This window comes from Cervus canadensis, chromosome 10 (genome assembly GCF_019320065.1).
Source record: "Cervus canadensis isolate Bull #8, Minnesota chromosome 10, ASM1932006v1, whole genome shotgun sequence".
Classification (NCBI taxonomy): domain Eukaryota; kingdom Metazoa; phylum Chordata; class Mammalia; order Artiodactyla; family Cervidae; genus Cervus; species Cervus canadensis.
This window is the reverse complement of record NC_057395.1, coordinates 17,983,800-17,993,286: the sequence shown is the minus strand read 5'-3', so window position 1 is coordinate 17,993,286 and position 9,487 is coordinate 17,983,800. Positions and strand designations below refer to the sequence as shown.

The following is a 9,487-nucleotide window of genomic DNA, read 5'->3' as shown; positions in this document are numbered from 1 at the left end:
GGATAGGGAGGCCTGGTGTGCAGCAGTCCATGGGGTCACAAAGAGTCGGACACAACTGAGCGACCAAGCAACAGTGTTAGCCTGGATTCTGTGCTTGTGTTTTTGAGGTAACGTGACCAAAAGCTTAAGTCCAACCAGAGGGACTGAAAAATCTGACCCTGGGGCATCAGGACTCAGGAGGCATGAACAATAAGTCTCCTGTCCCCTACCCCTCCCCTTTCCTCCACACCCAGCCTGGAGGCAGAGCTCTTGCCCAGAGGGCAGAAGAAGCAGTCTTTCCTGACTGTGCTATGCTCCCGAGGAGTCTAGCTGGCAGCAGAGATGAGCCAGCCATGAAGGACGCGCTTCCACCGCGCAGGGGCATCGGAGGCACCCTGGGGCTCTCACCCCACTGCCTTTGTCTTGCTCCGGCCCGCCTGCAGGGACTTTTAAAAAATCCTCGTGTGCTATGTATGAGGGTTTCTGTAAAGAGATGTTCTGTGTCTTTTAGGCCTACAGTGGCAAACAATATTTGTAGAAACCCCTGAATCTCACAACAGTAACCAAACATCAGAAACTTACTTGGGAATCCCTGTCTGGCCTGTGGGCAGTTTGTTTAGGAGGCCACACCACTGCATCCTGTAAGTGTGATTTTTACCACGAAGTGAGCAGTAGTTTATTACAGACTCATTTTTAAAGTTGGAAAAGCAGGAAGTACTTCTACACTTTATAATAAAACAAAATAGAGCAAACTAATTTCTCAAGTCTTTCCAGGCATGTGGAGGAAACCAGACAGTTGCTATCAAAATACTATGATATTTTATGATTCAAAGGTACACACTTTTTAAATGACTTTGTCAAGTTAGAATGAATCTTAAGATCCATGGCAACTTACAGTTAATCAGCAGCCATTTTGCTTGCTTGCTGGTAAATAAAACGAGGGCATGTGATAGCATCTCACATGTGATGAAGCAGGATGAACTTTCTTGTTCCACCATCCTCTGATTCTGTAACTCCTGTCTGTCCACCTGGCTGAAAGCCCTTCTCTCCGGCCCTTGCCTCCAAGGCCTTTGAAGTCCACAGAGAATTCTTTTTTTTTTTTTTTTCACTGATAGATTATTTTATTTATTTATTTTTTGAATTTTTTTTTCCATTTATTTTTATTAGTTGGAGGCTAATTACTTTACAATATTGTAGTGGTTTTTGCCATACATTGACGTGAATCATCCATGGATTTACATGTGTTCCCCATCCTGATCCCCCCTCCCACCTCCCTCTCCACCCGATCCCTCTGGGTCTTCCCAGTGCACCAGGCCCGAGCACTTGTCTCATGCATCCAACCTGGGCTGGTGATCTGTTTCACCCTTGATAGTATACATGTTTCGATGCTGTTCTTTCGAAACATCCCACCCTCACCTTCTCCAAAAGTCTGTTCTGTACATCTGTGTCTCTTTTTCTGTTTTGCATATAGGGTTATCATTACCATCTTTCTAAATTCCATATATATGTATTAGTATGCTGTAATGTTCTTTATCTTTCTGGCTTACTTCACTCTGTATAATGGGCTCCTGTTTCATCCATCTCATTAGAACAGATTCAAATGAATTCTTTTTATTGGCTGAGTAATATTCCATGGTGTATATGTACCACAGCTTCCTTATCCATTCATCTGCTGATGGGCATCTAGGTTGCTTCCATGTCCTGGCTATCATAAACAGTGCTGCAATGAACATTGAGGTGCACATGTCTCTTTCAGATCTGGTTTCCTTGGTTGAAGTCCACAGAGAATTCTTACATCAATTCACTTGCTATTGACTTTAGACTTGCCCTGTGGCCATCACACAGACCTGGATGCTTGGAATGGGTTCATCTCCTGCACCTAAAAACACCAGGCAGGACCAGCTAGGTAGTCTGTGGGACCCAAGTGCTCCACGTTCACAAATCGTTAAGAATCAGGAGAGTAGCCGCAGAGCATGAAGCCAAGCAGGACACTCCGTGGTGACACGGGTCCCACCCTCAGAGCCAGGACTCCAGCTTCTGCGTCCCCATCAGTGCCCAGGGGCCCGTGACCCACACAAGCCCTAAACCGTGAGTGACAGCCTCTGCTGACTTAGGCCCAAAATGGACAGTTGTTCAAGGCAAGCTGGTTAAGGGTCAGCCCCAAGCCAGGGATCCTATCTATCAAATTTCTGAGGCTAAATCCAGCCTCTGAATTGGAGTTTCAGGTGTGAAGTAGAAAAGAGTAGGAAATAAGCTTTATTGCTTTGCCAAGCAAAGGGGGCCACATTGGGCTAATGCCCTCAAAAACTGTGTTGCAACCCAGAGTGGGTATTTAGTAGAAATGGTTCAAAGAGGGCCTGACCAGCGTGTGGGCATTCTTCTGACTGGTTGGTGGTGAGGAAAGTGGGAATCCGCATCATCAGTCTTCTGGTTCCAGCCTGTCTGGGGTCTGCGTGCTTGTCGGCAGCTTGCAGTTAATTTCTCCCACCTTGTGCGTGTTTCAGTTTCTGCAAAACTGCTCAAAAGTATTGTTATGTTTATCCCTTGAGGGGGAACCAGGGCCTTGCCACAAGGCTTTTCTATTGTTTCTTGACTGCTTCTCCCTTTTCTCCGCATCCCCTCCCATCCCTGATAAGGAACTGTTTGGGTCTGCTTATTGGAACCCAATGCTGCCTCCCTCTGAAATATAGAACTATCATGCATTACCTCCCCTTGTAGCTGATGTCTGATGCTTCACCAGACAAAGCTGGTAGGCTTCCTTGGAAAAATATGTGAAGAACTGTATTTACTCATCTACTTGCCATCCTAAATCTTGAGCTTTTGCTGTATCATATTTTTCAGTGATTAATGCTGGCCATAAAAAAGGCCCAAATCTAAAACTCTACAAACATAGAAAACAATATGTTCTATGCAGTTAGCTTTTATGTTAATATTACAGGTTGTATCCTTCTGGAGACAGGTTGAATGTTCAAAGTCATCTTTAATATTTGAACAATTCTATAAACTTTTTGTATCCTTGATTTAAAAATCAGTGTCATTGCTATATATGAAATAGATAATCAGTAGGAACCTACTGTATAGCGCAGGAAACTCCACTTAATTCTCTGTAGTAACCTATATGGGAAAAGAATCTGAAAAAGAATATATATAAATACATAACTAAATCACTTTGCTGTACACCTGTGACTAACACAACAAAGATCAGCTATATTCTAATATAAAATAAAAAATATTTAAATAAAATAAAAATCATTATTGTCCTTTATTGCTGATTACATCCAAATGGAATGTGGGTCTATTTATTAACATGCTTTGTTCAGACTTAGAAGATAGCAAAGAATGTCAGTTTTGTCAAAACGAAAAATACGACTATAAACTTTTTTCTAAGGAAAAATATCATGCTTTGGGATTCCCCTTGGTTGCATTTTAAAGAATAGTAATAGATTTAACGTCATCTAGAGTTGAAACTTATCAAAGTTATACTTAAAGGGGTATAAAAGATTTGATCCCGAATTATGATTCTTTTGCGTCTAAAAACAAACCTACAGTTTTGGAGAAAGTGCTTTTATTTTCTGCTCATGTGAAGTGAGAGTCGCTCAGTAGTATCTGACTCTTTGTGACCCCATGAAGTATACAGTCCATGGAATTCTCCAGGACAGAATATTAGAGTGGGTAGCCTTTCCCTTCTCCAGAGGATCTTCCCAACCCAGGAATTCCCAACCCAGGTCTCCGCATTGCAGGCAGACTCTTTACCAACTGAGCTATCAGGGAAGCTGATAGCTCATATTAGTATGTAATTTTCCTATCTACAATTATAGTCATTTTTTTAAAAAATGTTTTTTTGGAGAGATGGAGGTATTTGACATAAGTTTCAGGAAAGTTATGGAATCCAGCCAGACTGTGATTCTGTGACCATACCCAATGGGGATAAGGGGCAGACAGTGCTGAGAATCAATTTCAAGACACTTTAATCACACAAAAAAGAAAACCTATACTCTTCGTCTGTCACCTTCTAACATCCCCTGCCCCATCCCAGCCTTAAGCAACCGCTAACCTACACTGTCATTACATTTTTGCCATTTCTGCACATTTCATGTAAATGGATTCATATAAGATGTGACCTTTTTATGGCTGTCTTCAACATTTGCAAGGTTCACCTATGTTGTACTGTGTATCAATACTTTATTTTCTTTACTTCTTTTTATTACTGAAATAATTTTATCACTTATTATTAATTTTCCATTGTGTGGATATACCTCATCTTGTATGTCCATTCATCTTATGCTGGAAATTTGAATTGTTCCATCTTTTGGTTGTTATGAATAACGCTACTGTGAACGTTCATGTGCAGGTTTTTGTGTGAGCATATGTTTTCACTTTTCTTGGGTATACACATAAGAGAAGGAGCGCTGGGTCGTAAGGTAACTCTGTGTAACTGATGAATTCTAGACTGTTTTCCACAGTGGCTGCATCATTTTACATTCCCACCAGCAATGTTGAGTGGGGGCTCCAATTTCTCCATCTTCCCATCCACATTAATTTTCTTTGTTTTTAATATTGCCCTCCTAGTGTGTGTTCAGTTCAGTTCAGTTCAGTCGCTCAGTCGTGTCCGACTCTTTGCGACCCCATGGGCTACAGCACACCAGGCCTCCCTGTCCATCACCAACTCCTGGAGCTTAATCAAACGCATGTCCATCGAGTCGGTGATGCCATCCAACCATCTCATCCTCTGTCGTCCCCTTCTCCTCCCGCCTACTGTGTGTAATGTTATCTTATTGTGATGCTGGCTTGAATTTCTCTCATGACAAATGATACTAAGCATCTTGAAAAGTGCTTGCTGGCCATTTGTTTATTTTATTTGGAGAACTGTCTATTCAGATCCTTTACCCATTTTTTAACTGAGTTATTTGTTCTTCATTTATTTTAGATACAAGTCTCTTATCAGATAAATGATTTGTAAATATTTTCTCCCATTCTATGATTTGTCTTTTCACTTCCTTGATAATGTTCTTTGAGTGCAAAAATATGATGAAGTCAAGTTTATGTATTTTTTTTCTCTCACTGCTTGTACTTTTGAAGTTATGTCTAAGAATGCATTGTCCAATTCTGACTCACAAAGGTTTACCCATATATTTTCTTCTAAGAGTTTTATAGTTGTAGCTTTTTACAATTAGGTATTTGATCCATTTTGAGTTAATTTTTCTTTATGATGTGAAGGAAGGAAGTAATTTTACTCTTTTGCATGTGGCTATTCAGTTGACCTAGCATCATTTGTTTAAAGACTATTCTTTCCCCCACTGAGTAGCCTTGGCATCCTTGTCAAAAGTCATTTGCATAGATATGAAATTATTTCTGAACTCCCAATTCTGTCTCATTGTTAATCTTTTTTTTCTAATACCAAGTTGCTTTGGCTACTGTTGCTTTTAGAAAGTTTTGGGATTAAGAAGTATGAGACCTGCAACTTAGTTCTTCTTTATTAAGATTGTATTGAAAATTCTTGGTCTTTGAGTTTCCATGTGAATTTGAGGATCAGCTTGTCAATTTCTATAAAGAAACCAGATGGGATTTTGATAGAGGTTGTATTGAATCTGTATAGCAATTTGAGAGTAGTGCCATCTTAGCAATATTAAGTCTTCTGATCCATAAATACAAGATATCTTTCCATTCATTTAGTTCTTTTAAAATTTTCTTCAGCAGTCTTTTTTGATTTTCAAAGTACATGTACTTATTTTTTTAAGTGCATTCCTAAGTATCTTATTCTTTTAGGTGCCATTCTAAATGCAATTATTTACTTAATTTTGTTTTTAGATTGTTCATTGCTTGGTGCATATAAATAAAATTGATTTTTATATGTTGATTTTGTATCCTAGAACTCATTTATTAATTCTAATAGCTTTTTAGTGCACTCTGTAGGATTTTCTATAAACAAGATCATGTTGTCTGCAAATAGAAATAGTTTTACTTCTTTCCAATCTAGATACCTTTTATTTCATCTTCTTGCCTAATTATCCTCACTAGAATTGGAGACCTCTAACTGAAACAACATTTCATTTGATTATGAAAATACGTAGCAATCCATAGTAATGTTAGCAGTACCTCTGACTCTGACATCAATATAAATCACAGGTATTTTTATATCTCATTATAATTGTTAGAGATCTCCTAATATAGTTTTATGATTATCAGTACTTTGAAACTATGCTAATTATCAAACTTGCGATTAGATCCCATAATTTAATGTATTATTAAAACAATAAAGATATTTTCCATATTTTGATAACTGAAAGTGAAAGTGAAGTCGCTCAGTCGTATCTGACTCTTTGCGACCCCATGGACTGTAGTCTACCAGGCTTCTCTGTCCATGGGATTTTTCCAGGCAAGAATACTGGAGTGGGTTGCCATTGCCTTCTCCAGGAGATCTTCCCAACCCAGGATTGAACCCAGGTCTCCTGCATTGTAGGCAGATACTTTACCATCTGAGCCACCAGGGAAGATGTATAATTGGTTTTTCATTGTTATTCTTTGCATTTTATTTTGTGCGTTTAAGAGCATCAACAAGTTCCAGAGAAGATGATAGTGTCAGGAAATCATAGATGTCCTGGAGCCTGGATCTAAAGAACATTTCCTGTTCCCTGTTCCTTGTTGGGGTCATCCACAGGACAGGGTTGTTCTCTTCAATTCTTGGGATCCTCCACCTAAAAGCCTATTTCCTAAGCTCGAAATGGGGATAAAGATGTATTCAGTGTGTTGAATAGTGATTTTCTGAGTCTTTATAAAGCAACTAGTAAACTCCTTCTATGCTTTTGTCCCACCAGGTACCTTCTAAAACCAGATTTCATGAGACGGCCCGATCGAACATTTGATCCCTTCTCTGAAACACCTGTTGATGGGGTTATTGCAGCCACTTGCTCCGTGCAGGTAAGTCTCCTGCTTTCCACAGAATAATATAAAAAGAGTGGATCCAGGTGGTCTTGGAAAAGCCTTAAAAAATTGCAATTAAAATATTTATTGTCAGGTTGCAAGATCTATGCATTGCTCTCAACTTTAGCATTTTTTTTCTTGAGATGCATTTTTTTCTACTAGTGAAATTATTAGCTACTTTTCATCAAAGACACCAGATCAAAAAGTACCCAGTGGAGAATGTGGAGCAATGGGAACTCTTGGCCATTGATGGTGGGAATGCAAAATCATACAACCACTTTGGAAAACAGTTGGGTGGTTTCTCCCAAAACTCAACATTGTCTTAACACGTGATCCAGCAGTTGTACTCCTTGATATTTACTCAAACAAATTAAAAGCTCACGTCCACATGAAAACTTACACAGGGATATTTGCAGCAGCTTTATTCATGCTTGATAAAATTTTGAAAGCAACCAAGGTGCCACTTAGTGGGTGAATGGATAAAGAAGCAATGAATGGTATGTCCAGACAGTGGAATATTACTTAATTCTAATAAGAAATGAGCTATCAAGTCATGAAAAGACATGGATGAAACAAATTAACATTCAGTTCAGTTCAGTCACTCAGTCGTGTCTGACTCTTTGCGACCCCATGGACTGCAGCACACCAGACCTCCCTGTCCATCACCAACTCCTAGAGTTGACCCAGCTCTTGTCCACTGAGTCAGTGATGTCATCCAACCATCTCATCCTCTGTCATCCCCTTCTCCTCCTGCCCTCAATATTTCCCAGCATCAGGGTCTTTTCCAATGAGTCAGTTCTTCACATCAGGTGGCCAAAGTATTGGAGTTTCAGCTTCAACATCAGTCCTTCCAATGAACACTCAGGACAGATTTCCTTTAGCATGGACTGATTAGATCTTGTTGCAGTCCAAGGGACTCTCAAGAGTCTTCTCCAACAACACAGTTCAAAAGCATCAATTTTTCAGCGCTCAGCTTTCTTCACAGTCCAACTCTCACATTCATACATGACTGCTGGAAAAACCATAGCTTTGACTAGACGGACCTTTGTTGGCAAAGTAATGTCTCTGCTTTTTAATATGCTGTCTAGGTTGGTCGTAACTTTTCTTCCAAGGAGTAAGTGTCTTTTAATTTCATGACTGCAATCACCATCTGCAGTGATTATTTTTTAAAGTCTGCCGCTGTTTCCCTATCTATTTTCCATGAAGTGATGGGACTGGATGCCATGATCTTAGTTTTCTGAAAGTTTAGTTTTAAGTCAACTTTTTCACTGTCCTCTTTCACTTTCATCGAGAGTCTCTTTAGTTCTTCTTAGCTTTCTGCCATAAGGGTGGTGTCATCTGCATATCTGAGGTTATTGATATTTCTCCTGAAATCTTGATTCCGGCTTGTGCTTCATCCATCCAGTAAAATGAGCATTACTAAGTGAAAAAAACTAGTCTGAAAAAGTAGCATACTGTTTGATTCCAACTAAATGACATTCTTAAAAAAGACAAAACTATAAAGATGGTAAAAAAAAAGAAAAAGAAAAGACCAAGAATTATGGGGAGGGATTAACAGGCAGAGTACAAAGCATTTTGGGGCAGTGAAACCATTCTGTATGATTCTATGATAATAGACACATGTCGTTATATTTACATTTTTTTCCAAATCCATTAAATGTACACCAGAGTAAACTCTGAATGTAAACTACGGCTTTGGGTGATAATGAAGCATCAATATAGGTTCACTGATTGTAACAAATATGCTACTGAGATGTGAGGTAATCCATAGTGAGGGATATTGTGGATGAGGGGACAGAAGCACTATATTTTCTTATCAATTTTGCTGTAAACAGAAGCTGCTATAAAAAATAAAGCATATTAATGAAAAGATACCTGCTATATGATTACATTGATACAGAACTCCAGAAAATGCAAACTAATATAAAGTAACAGAAAACAGGTCAGTAGTTTCCTCTAGACAGAAAGAAGAAGGGATGGATTACAAAAGGGTGCAAAGGAGCTCTGGGAAGTGATGGAAATATTTGTTGCCTTAATATTGGTGACAGTTTTATAGATGTGCTCATATGTCAGAACTGATTTAATTGTACACTCTAAACATGTACAATTCATTTAATGTCAGTTATACCTGAAAAAACTTTCATAATGATTAGCTATTAGATAATGTGAAAAAAAACTTAATAATTAGCTTTAATATTTTGGAAATAGGTGAAAAAAGTCTTTCCATAGCTTTATAATAGATAGAAGAGGGAAATATATATGACTTATACAAAAAATAGTTGTCCACAGCATCTTAACCTAAGTGTCCACACCTGTGAAATAAAGCAGTCAATACTGCTTTTTTAATACTGGTCTTTAAAAAAAAATAACACTGTCCTCTCTGTCAATTGTCAATGTCAGTTTAGCATTTTAGCATTACTTTTCTCTCTGTGTGTCTCTTTGTAAGACTTCTGAAAGAATTCAGTAAAGGTGAATTTTGGAACTATGAAAGGATCTTAAGGCATGTTTGGATTGACTGCTTCAGTTTAGTAAGGAATGAATACATTATTTCCAGCGATAATCGAATTTCTGAAGATGAACAGAGACT

General features: G+C 38.7%; 1 protein-coding gene across 4 annotated transcripts in view; it reads left to right on the top strand.

The window, feature by feature from the left end:
• The window catches only part of PLCB4 (phospholipase C beta 4), a 191,994-nt gene that overhangs the window by 123,345 nt on the left and 59,162 nt on the right, over positions 1-9,487 (top strand). The window lies entirely within an intron of this gene.